Source organism: Diachasma alloeum, unplaced genomic scaffold, assembly GCF_001412515.2.
Source record: "Diachasma alloeum isolate Michigan unplaced genomic scaffold, Dall2.0 Dall_scaffold_78908, whole genome shotgun sequence".
In the NCBI taxonomy this organism is placed as follows: domain Eukaryota; kingdom Metazoa; phylum Arthropoda; class Insecta; order Hymenoptera; family Braconidae; genus Diachasma; species Diachasma alloeum.
Genome location: NW_021683643.1, coordinates 2,340,711 through 2,351,980, shown reverse-complemented (window position 1 = coordinate 2,351,980; position 11,270 = coordinate 2,340,711). Strand labels below are relative to the sequence as shown.

At 38.0% G+C, this 11,270-nt stretch overlaps 1 protein-coding gene across 2 annotated transcripts in view; it reads right to left on the bottom strand.

Moving 5' to 3' along the window:
* LOC107047738 (LIM/homeobox protein Lhx9) overlaps positions 1-11,270 on the bottom strand; it is a 41,222-nt gene that overhangs the window by 12,073 nt on the left and 17,879 nt on the right. The window contains exon 1 of one of the 2 annotated variants that reach the window (XM_015270558.1): positions 4,085-4,582. The exons of the other annotated variant lie outside the window; for it this stretch is intronic. The gene's annotated coding sequence lies outside the window, so the exon portion shown is untranslated. Of the gene's footprint in view, positions 1-4,084; positions 4,583-11,270 lie in introns of those variants that run through there. 2 annotated transcript variants of the gene reach the window in all.

Here is an 11,270-nt window from a genome sequence, read left to right as displayed (position 1 = left end):
TTACGGGTGGCGAGGGATAAGATATCCTCGGCTTTTCAGATTGAAATCATCGACCGTATCGTCGCGTCTTCATGGTAGAAACAAAGTCATTCGCGTTAACGTATACCTAACACCGGTGCTTAATGGTCAAACAGGAGAATAAAAAGACAAAGTGGAATAGGTGTATGTACCAGGGAGAACGAAGAGGGGAGATGAAGCCACTGGATGATGTGGAGTGTGGTGGAGGTAAAGACGCGGCCACGTCGGTCTCGTTCATTCAGGACACGCTCAGGAGGCGCGTGCTCGCGCCTGTATACTATACGCACGAGAAATCCATGAATGAAAACAATTCGTGACCGGCGTCCCGTTAATGAATGGATTCCGGAGTAGTAGCTCAGTTTCGAATCGTCGGGAGGAGGTTTGCTAATTGGTATAGCCGAGGCGAACGTCTCATTCGCGATAACTCAATGTCGTTCGCGGGTGTCTCCGGGGTTTGGGGAGGTTCACGGGTTCAGGATGCAGTTAGGAATTGAGGGGTTGGGGGCTATTTTTGGCGGCTGGGGGTCGGGGCTCTCGGTGGGTCGATTTTTTCAGCGGTTTTGGTCCTGGGGTACCTGTGAAATTTTAATGATCTGCTTCCCTCGGCTGACGTCGGCCTTTTACCTACCTGGGATCCATATATTTCGGGGTAATGGGGGACAAGTAGCTAAGTAGTATATTCCGGCTTCCTTTTTTCGGGTTGAAGGGTAACGGGGATTTTTTTTTACCATTTTTTTCTTTGGAGTGGGTGATTTGTAATCGTGATGTTTTTCTGATTTCCTGAATTTGGGTGGAAGCGCCTAGAAATGTGATGAATTATGGACTCATGATGCACGAAAGATTTCTTAATGCACTATTGGAAAATTACTCTTGAAATTTCAAGTGAAAAAGCTTGAAAGTTTCGACAACGACAAAGTTACAAAGAATCAGTTAATTTCTTGAATATTAAAGTAATCCTCGCTTTTCAGGTCCATATGGCACTGAAAAACCTTGAAAATTTTAAAAATTCAGGTAACAACTCTTCTGAATTCTCAATCTATTGAAAATTGAATTGTATGTGATGTTTAATTTGCACAATGAGTTTGGCGATTCAAGCTTTCATCGAAGAATCAATGATTGTTTGACATGAAAAATCCAATTTTCTTGAATTTTCAAGATAAACGAGAAATTTAGTGAACGCTTTCATTTGAAATTGAATTCAACCTCACAACATCGAAAATTCAGGTGACGCTGAGACTGAAATTTCAAGAAATTTCTAACAGTGTGTGTACACCATATTTACTTGAGAATAGTAAATTATTTTCAATGGCTCAATTTTAGAATGTTTGCGCTTCACTGAACTTGAATAAATTTTCATTTATCATTATTGCTCCGCGTTAATCATGAATTATTACGTATCGAAACGTTGGAAGTGCATAAAAAAATTATGAAAACAATAAATACTTGAAGTAAGTTCATTTGCAATGAAATCATACTTGAGTACAAGAATATTTTAAAGTATGAGATCGCTCTCGGGCCACGATGAGTTGAGATGTTTGCGCGGGGAGAAAAGTTGAATAAAAATTACCTCGATAATCGTGACAAATTTGACTATATGAATGGTAATTGTGGAGCGAACTGTAATTCAGCGAAAAAATACTGGTATTTAGTGGATATCTGACGATTTGTCAGTAAAAAAATACATCTATGGACGGACGGAAGTGAGTTTTTACCCCACGGGTTCGGTAAGAATCATTCGTCGTTGCAGAAAAATTATACGAAAAATTGGAGCAATTATTTACGTTCACTGGGATAATTTTTGATGGAATGTAGCGTAAATTTAACAGTTTCAGTACAAATCACCCTCACGTTTACACGGAGAGAAATATTCAATAAAAATTACGTATCTTTTCCGTAATTCCGGAGCGAAATGTGTTTGTAGGAAATTTTACGGAATTGTCACGGAATTTTGACGTAATTCTTATCTGAATCTCCTGTGAGAAATTACGACACCGTCACTTGAATTTTCCGAGTCGATTTCGTAATCGGTGAATGAATTGTGAGTTCCGTAATTTTTACTGAACATTCCTCTCCGTGTAGTAAATTTTTCCGGGCCAACGGAGTAAAATTCACTATTAATTTCGCCCTTGTTTCCCTATTTAAGGTGAAAAATTGCTGGAAGTAGAGTTTGCTCCACGGTTACTTGACTTGTTTGGTAATTTTTTCTCCAACTTTTCTCACCGTATGGGAGAATTAAGCAATTGAAATAAAAGACTTGTCGCAAGCCAATAAGTTTCAGATATCAGAATTTTTTTTCCACTGAGTTAAAAAAAATATCTGCATGCATGTATGAGTATCCGTATGTCCAGAACTGTGTCAATAACTCGAGAATAGTTATCGCAAAGATACTGGAAGCCTGGCTTCTGATTGGTACTACTGTGACTCAAATTTGAAATAATTAGAAAAGACGGAAGTCACGAACTACGAAAGTATATAGAGCCGTCCACATCTTGTGACGTCACAGTATATTGTTGGGTAAGATTTGGGAGTAGGTGCGAGGGGAATCAGGATGATTCTCAATGTTAGTTTAGACGCAACATCTACTGAAAAAATATATAGTCCAGACTGAGACTCAAATTTGTGCTAAATGCCTATTTTTATGGTTTTATAATTGCAACATCTAATTTATGCATTGTGGAATACCTGGAATCAGTATGTTTTGGGTTAATGAAAAGACAAGTACACAGAGAAAAAAAATTATTTTTGCCATATACTCATTTACTTGAGATAAGCATTTATTTGTTCAATACCGTATTTCTCCAATCGACTCATTTCCAGAAAATCCTCATTAGGTTTCAATTATGACAATTATATTACTCTAGAAGATCATCATGTTAGTTATGACATGGAGTGAACTCCGTCAATAATTATAAATACTAAGAAATTAGTCGAAATTCTTCCCTGTGGAAAGTAAGAATTTTAGGAAAAATGAATAATCATTGGAGGAATTCATCCAAGGTCATGTACAGCATAGTCATCCTCTGGAGCAATATGATTGTCATAATTGATACCTAAGCAGGCTCGCCTAAGAATGACTCAATTGGAGAAATACGATTTTGAAGAAATAGATACTTCTCTGAAGTAAATGAATATTTGGCAAAAATAATTTTTTTTCTCAGTGTAGCTAAGTAGTAACTTTCCACTTCCACTACTATTTTTTTACGAATTTTTTCATTTGTTGCCTGAGAAAATTTGACTTTTGTTGCATTTTTCAATTTTTTTTCCTTATCTTCTCGTATTTTTGGGTTGAATGCGGGTTTTTATCGTTTTTATATCTGCAATATGAAATAAATAATGCATTATGCATATGCCTAGCATCAATATGTTTTGAGGTAATAAGAGGACAAGTAGCTGAATAGTAAATGCGGGCTTCCTTTCTTCATATTGAATGGCAACTGCTGTTTTTTTACTACTTTTTTATTTTCCTTTCAAAAAAAATTTTACTTTCTTGCTTGTTGCCTGTTTTTTACCCGTATCGTTGGGTTGAATGAGAATTTTTATGATTTTTAAATTTGCAATATGTGATTCATCTCCGTTCTACGTTGAAATGGTTAATGCATTGTGGAATAATCGCTTCCGACGCGCAAACCCGTCTAAATCACTCAATTTGCGTTTTATTACTGTACGATGTTAATGCAATAAAAATGAAGAGCCAAACGTGGATGATGAGTCACGGCTGTTGCATAGTATTAAATTATATAAGCCTATAATTTCATCATTTATTCCTCGTTTATCTTCCCCGATGGAATAGATAACGATTTTTACGACCTAAAGCGGTCACGAATTTTTAAAAAAGGAATTAAGGCATTGTGCGATCGGCTTTTGGAATTATGTGGGGGCTGGTAATTTGCGACTTAACGAATCATGTGTGCATCATCTGTAGCTCGTGTTGTCTGATGTACTTGAGCGAGAGTCGTTTCATGTTCAATAAACATTTAATGAGAATTCGATGTAAAACAGACGAAATGAATAAACCGGAGAATTTTTATGCAAACAAATATGTAAATATATTTCTTTCAGTACTCACATATGCTCGTTGCCATTTTGCATATTCCAGGAGCCCGATGCTTCAGTCACCGTCGGCACAGTGCCCCGAAAATCCGTTCCTCCACTTTTCATAAAAATCCACGAATAAAACCCTCTTAATTCTCCCCATCACCACTCGCCTCCCGAATCACGAGATTTCATCAAAAAAATTACAATTTCCCGGAACCACTCAAGCCATCCCGAGTCCCCCTAATCTCTCCCGTTGATCTCTGACTCGCCTTAAAGACCAGTTCACCACGTGTTTACCCACTGATTGTCCATCGTAACCCCGCAACATGAGGACCGAGCAACTTCACCTGTCCGACGATTCACCGAAAATGGTTAAAAACACCATCAATAGAAACCGAAAAATGTCAGATAGCGTGGACTGAGATATTCAGCGGTTTATTTACAAAAAAAAGACACATTGTCCGGCTCGTAGAGCTTTGGACACCGTGTACCCGGGTTTATAGCTAGCGGGAACTCGCCGGCGGCGGCAGAGACGTCAGAACGAGAGAAGAAGAAGAGGGGTGGCAGTTGTCGAGCGCGCCCGACGGACTCGACGATGGGGAGGGGTTTTGCAACGGGGGTTGCCAGAGAGAGAAGACACTATGGCGAGATCTCTACGGCGTCCCGACGCTCTGCGTCTGCGCGCCATCCCTTCGTTTACCCCTGAATCCTCATTTTTCCCAGCATTTTCACAAATAATTCCAGCTGGAGCCTAAAATTCTGAATTTACTTTTATGCTAAACACAAACAAAGCAAATATTCTATTCATTTGAATCCTTGCATTCATTCTGGATGACAGAATTGTGGTCCCGCTTTCTGAATCAATAGTCGTCAGTCCCCTGAATGCGATTTTTTTCACTGAAAATTCTGGAACAGTCCGGAATCAATTTATTTGCATTTCTAATTTAATATGAATAGTCAGTTCCAAATTACACAGAATTTTCAGTGAAATCACGAAATTTCATAATTTGTTTCTCCTTAAATCGCATTCAGTCTCACTGTCCGAAAAATTCCAGTAAATATATTCTATTTTTTCTATTTATTTTCAGGGAAAATTGGAACTGAATTTTTCCATTTTCTTTGATTTTTCCACGAAATTATTATTTTTTATTTATTTACTTTCAAAGTCAAACAGACGAAGCCAATAATATGACTAATTACAAAAATGATAACCTATTCAAGATTATCTTCACATCAGCGGTTAGTATAATTAGGTATTTCTATACATTATAAGTAAAATAAGAAATGTATTGAATCGCTGAACGTAAATTACCGATGAAATTCTGAATTTTCAATTACGAAATTCTCTGAAATTCCAGTGGTAATTAAACTTGAGAAAAATTTCCAAAAAGTGTACTGGAAATTTCAGACAGAAATTTTGAACAGTGTAGGGGATCGGAAATTGCATGGAAAAAAAATACTGTAGGTGTCAGATATCCCTCGAGAGGGAACAACTCTTGAGAGGGGTAGAACTGGAAGTTTTCCGAGGGTCTCAGCCCGAGCGAGACAGATTCCAAAGGCAGAGCCAGAGTGGAAGAAAGCTAGGCGCGGCTTGTTGGCAGCCGCTCGATAGGAGTTGCGTGCACTGACCAATGGAGCGAGCGCTCGACGATAAAGCTCGGGCGCTATTGGACGAGGCGAGGCGTTTGCCTCAGTCTGGGAAAGAGGACGGAGATAATGATGGGAGTGAGATGGAGATGTTTGTGCTACTGGCGAGAGGCTCCCAGCATCTGGGCTCGATAGGTGCCAGCAGGGGGAGACATCTGACGGTGGTAAAAACACTAGTTATTTTAATTTAAATTGAATCGTAAAAGTTGCATTACTGAAATTTTTGCAACGAAGAAATATAATTCAATTATGGTTATGGTTTTTCGATGAAGGGATGATGTTTGTGAGTCGGGTGAGGTTTGAGTTTCTTTTTTTGTCGGGAATTGGGGTACATTTAACGAACAAACATATCGTCCGACATTGGATAAGCTATCTCGACCGGGACGAGTGTAAATAAGTGCAAAGATATAACGGTTAATTTCCGCATTAACCGAGTTTATCGCAAGCGTCTATCCGAGTGAACCGCAGGATGCATGGTCTGGTATAGGTACAATGTACGTAATCTGTGAGCAGTGTGAAATGAGAAATAAAAAAATTCGCCGGGTGGAAGCTATGGTGAATGGTGCGCGTGCGCGTCATCCGTTACCTGAAATGAAAACAATGAAATAAAGCCCTTGATGACGTTGTGCGGAATTTTTCGCATAAATTTTTCGGGATTAAACCCGGAAATGGTTATCAAGTAATATTTTTAGCGAATTTTAATTGGTGGACAATCGAACATTCGATTCATTCTTTTAGAATTCAAGACGAAGTTGGAGATTTCATTTGAATTATTACTTGCAAATTCATCGGATCGAGTGTAACAAGTCTTGCAGAAAAATCCTTGACATCTTTTTTTTATTTCTTTACGACGAAGATTTCGACAAATATCCCATAATTTTCAAAGTCTCAAGGTAGTACAGCTGGAAATTCAATGAAATTCCAAATTTTTTAACAGCAAGAAGATGAGAATTCTTTATTTTATTGGAATTTCCAACCAAAATATGAAAACAATGAAATAAAGCCCTTGATGACGTTGCGCCGAATTTTTCGTGTGAATTTTTCGTGGCTCAACCCGGAAATGGTTATCAAGTGATATTTCTAGCAAATTTTAATTGATGGACAATTGAGAATTCCATTCATTCTTCGATAATTCTAGCAAAATACAACAAAGCTGTGACGAAGCTGTAGGTTTTACTTGAATTATTACCTGCAAATTCATCGGATATTTCTATCAAGCTGCTCTGCAAAGAAACGAGTGTAACAAGGTTTGCAGAAAAATCCTTGACACTTTTTTTTTATTTTTTTACAACAAAGATGTCGGCAAATATCTCATAATTTTCAAAGTCTCAGGGTAGTACAGCTGGAAATTCAATGAAATTCCAAATTTTTTAACAGCAGGAAGATGAGAATCCCTTATTTTATTGGAATTTCCAACCAAAATATGAAAACAATGAAATAAAGCTCTTGATGAGGTTGCACTGAATTTTTCGTGTGAATTTTCTGGGGTTAAACCCGGAAATGGTTATCAAGTGATATTTCTAGCGAATTTTAATTGGTGGATAATCGAGCATTTCATTCATTCTTTTATAATTCCATTAGAATTCAAGACGAAGTTGTAGATTTTACTTGAATTATTACCTGATGCACATTCATCGGATATTTTCATCAAGCTGTCCTGCAAAGAAACGACTGTAACAAGTTTGGCAGAAAAATCATTGACATCTTCATTTGTTTACAACGAAGCTTTTGTCAAATACCCGATAGTTTTAAAGGTCTCAGGGTACACTGTTAGAAATTTTTTAAAAATTAAGCAATAGTTGCGCTTGGACTCTCAATGTTGTGAATTTGGATTAATAATTGGGGTTTCCATGTTGGATTATCACTGATATTTCAATGACATCTAGAATTTTCAAATTCATTGTGGAAATTGAATATCACATCCAACTGAATTTTCAGTGGATTGACAATTCAGGGAAATTGTTGCCTGAATTTTCATTATTATGTGCAGGTATGGGAAGGTATTTAATCATTTTCATTATTATGTGAACCTGAAAATTCGTGTGAATGAGTGATTGTTAAAAATTTTATGCTTTTTTACTTGAAATTTCAAGAGCATATCTCTAACAGTGGCAGCACAACTGAAAATTCAGTGGAATTCCAAATTTTTCAACAGCAGGAAGACGAAGATTTCCCATTTTATGTGAATTTCCAACCAAAATATGTATATCCAGTATCAATTCAATCAATTCAAAATTCAAAAATATATTTACCAGAATCTTTCTGATTCCTACCAATTTCCATGGCATAATTGCACTGAAATTTACTGTCCCCATCGATTTTTCCATAGAATTCCAAATCATCAATAACGAAAATTCTTGAAATTTCAGTGGAAATTCGACGGAATAAAAATTTCGAAAAATTGTACCACAAATTCAGTCAAAAATACACCACTGCAGTGCAGTGTTATTTCAAAATAAAACAAATCGCTTCGGCATTAATAAACGAAGACAAAAATAAAGTAAAAATTATCCCAACGTAAACGATGAACGTGTGCACTAACAATAAAGCGAAGAAAAAACACTCCGTGCGAAATACAAAAACAAACCTCCGCAAATTATTCTGATCCACTTGATTCATATTTTTATCGCTCCAATTATTACGAATTTTTTTTTGCCGTGACTCCTCTAAAATCGTAAACTCATGTACACTATTCCCACAAGATTACCTCGCAGTACATCGGTACAAGGGAAAACGCATGTGCAAGTCGGCATGATGTTGAAGAGGGGTTATATACTCCGGGTTTCATCGTTTATATCGTTGCACATAGGAAGACAGAGTGGTAGAGAGGAGAAGAAAATATATACGGAGACGCCTCGCGCCGCAGTGTCGGCGAACGAGGTTGACGTGGATAAATGGTACGTTTCACCGCGGGAGACGCGCGCGCGCACAGCCACAGAGGCCGAGAAAGATCTTCCGGGGGGACCCCTCTCGAGCCGATCGTGTAGTCGACTCTTTGTTGAATTGCATATAAGCGTATGGTGTACGCAACTGCATCCAAAATGAGAGTAAAAATACGAAAACGGTTTGAGAACTTTTTACGACGTGGTTACTGCTCCAAATTCTCAATACGCTGAGGTGCCCAGATGAAAGCCATTGCGGAACGCGAATTGTTTGCATTGACATTGGGCGGCTGCATGATTTTTCTCCATTAATAAAAGATGACGTAGTAGAATACTGCACGGAGAGAAAAATTCAATAAAAGTTACAAGAAAAAAAAGGTAAAAATTACGTTTCGAAACGTAATCCGCGAGCGAAGTAAAATTCAATAAAAAGTGTGAGTCGCAACTGAAATTGTACGAATCGCCACGTAAATTCTACTGTTTGTTCCGTAAAAATTAACCACCCGTCTGAGGACTCACCGCTGTGGGGACGACAAGTCGTTCCGTAATTTTTCCCCAACGATTGAGAAATTTTACGGAATGGAACGTAGAAATAACTCAGCAGCTTCATAAAAATTGTTGAACGTTCAAGAATTTTTGATTTTAGAGGTATAATAAGTCGGGAAGTTTCCGTAAGATTTTACTTCTTCGGGAAAAATTACGTGACAATTTCGTACTTTGTTCGGTGATGAACCTGAAAATTCAATGAACGTGATTTCTTCTCTTCCATTCCTATAAAAATTGCCGGAAAACGATTCCCTATTGCGGATTACGTGAATTGTTCCGTAATTTTGACTGAATATTTCGCCCCGTGTGGTAACTATTTTTCGAGGGGCTTCTCACTTCATAATTGAGTGACACCGTGATTCCGAAATGAAATCGATTTCGGGTGATTTCAGTGATTTCGAATGATTTCATTAATTCGAAAGTAGTGATTTTAGAAAAAATAAAGTCACTGAAATCACGATGAATAAAGTTATTAAATAGTAGAGTATGGCAGTGAGTACGGAATTTTATTATCATCGTTGGGGGGCGTGTCAATTTCAAAATCACTAACTACTTTGCACGGTTCGCACTACGCCAGTGCGTCTCTGATTTCGGTGATTTCATTGATTTCAGACGATTTCACGTGATTTCGGCGAGCTGAACTCACTTGATTTCAGTGATTGCGGAATGATTTCATGCCAGAGTGGCGCCGTGATTTCAGGAGTGAGTAGCTTCTCGATATTTTTGGTTGCAGTCGTTTGAGTTTTAGTAATATTTCTAGACATTTCAATTTTCATCACTAGAATTCCAGAAAATCGGGAAATTAAAAGTTACAATTCACAGAAAAAAAGGTGATTTTTAGGGAGATGTCACTGATTTTCAGGAATTTATCCCCAATTATTACACTGTTAGAAATTTGTTCCATTTGTAGTAAAGATTACAACTGAATTCTCAATGTTGTGGGATCTAATTCAATTTAAGATCACATCGTTCATGAAAATTCCCATTCGCCATGAAAATTCAATAAAATTCATTTTTTCATGATGAGCGATCATTGATATTTCGAGAGCAACTTGACTTTTAAACCTCATTCTGAAAATTAAGCATTAAATTCAATTGAATTTTCATTAACTTAACAATTCAGGAAAACAATGGCCTGAATTGTCAAATTTTCGCTATTTTCCATCATTTTCGTTGTCATATGGATCGAGAAATTAGAATTTCATTGGATATTCAAAGAAATTACCAGATTTTCGAGTACCAAAATGGAGATGAATTAAATGTAAATTGAATGAATGTTTTATTCTTGAAATTTCTACAGTAATTTTCTAACAATGTAGGGATTCGCCATTGTGAAGTTCAGTGAGTGCAAAATCCTGCAATTCCGTGATTTTGTCACCAATTTTCAGTGACATCGTCACTGTTTTTAGGGACATCATCCCCAGTTTCCCGAGTAATTTAGTAATAAGACAGTTTGAAAAACAAACAATCCTAGAAAATGAAGCAATTGAAGATGGAAAAATTGACAATGGCCACTCACGCGCACTTGTCGGCAACCTGCGAGTATGTAACTTTGCGATTACTATCTCGCGATTAGATATGCGTATCTCTGCGGATCTAACCGAGAGTCGTATTTAACTCGCGCTCCGCTGCCGGAGGAAGCCGTATTGGGGTAGAATGTAAATAAAATTAACGGCTCATCGATGCAGTCACACGAACATTTCCCTCTTTATTCATTCCCTCCCCCCTCAATTCGGATTATCAAAAAAAATGGGATCCACGAAATGATAATCATCTGCTTCTCCTGAACTCTCATTGTTTCGTATTATAATTCCTTTGATAATTTTTTTATTGGGTCCAGGCGCGGAGGAGCAGGGGCGAGAGGGGACTAAGACAGCACGAGGAGAGGAGCAAGAGCCTCGGTGGGGTCAGGCGGCTTTGCACCGGGGGTTATCTGATGCGAGCGCGCGAATATCTTGCCACGGCTTCCGGCGCCCAACCTGGGTGATTACCGCGTCGATTGTCTGCGAGCAAGCCGGAGAGAGATGAAAACAGCAGTTATTTTTTATACATCAGAGAGTAATAAAAATAGGAATTATGGTGTGAGAGCCAAACGCTCCGAACTCCTCGATCGCTGCATTAAAAATGTAGGGGGGGGGGGGG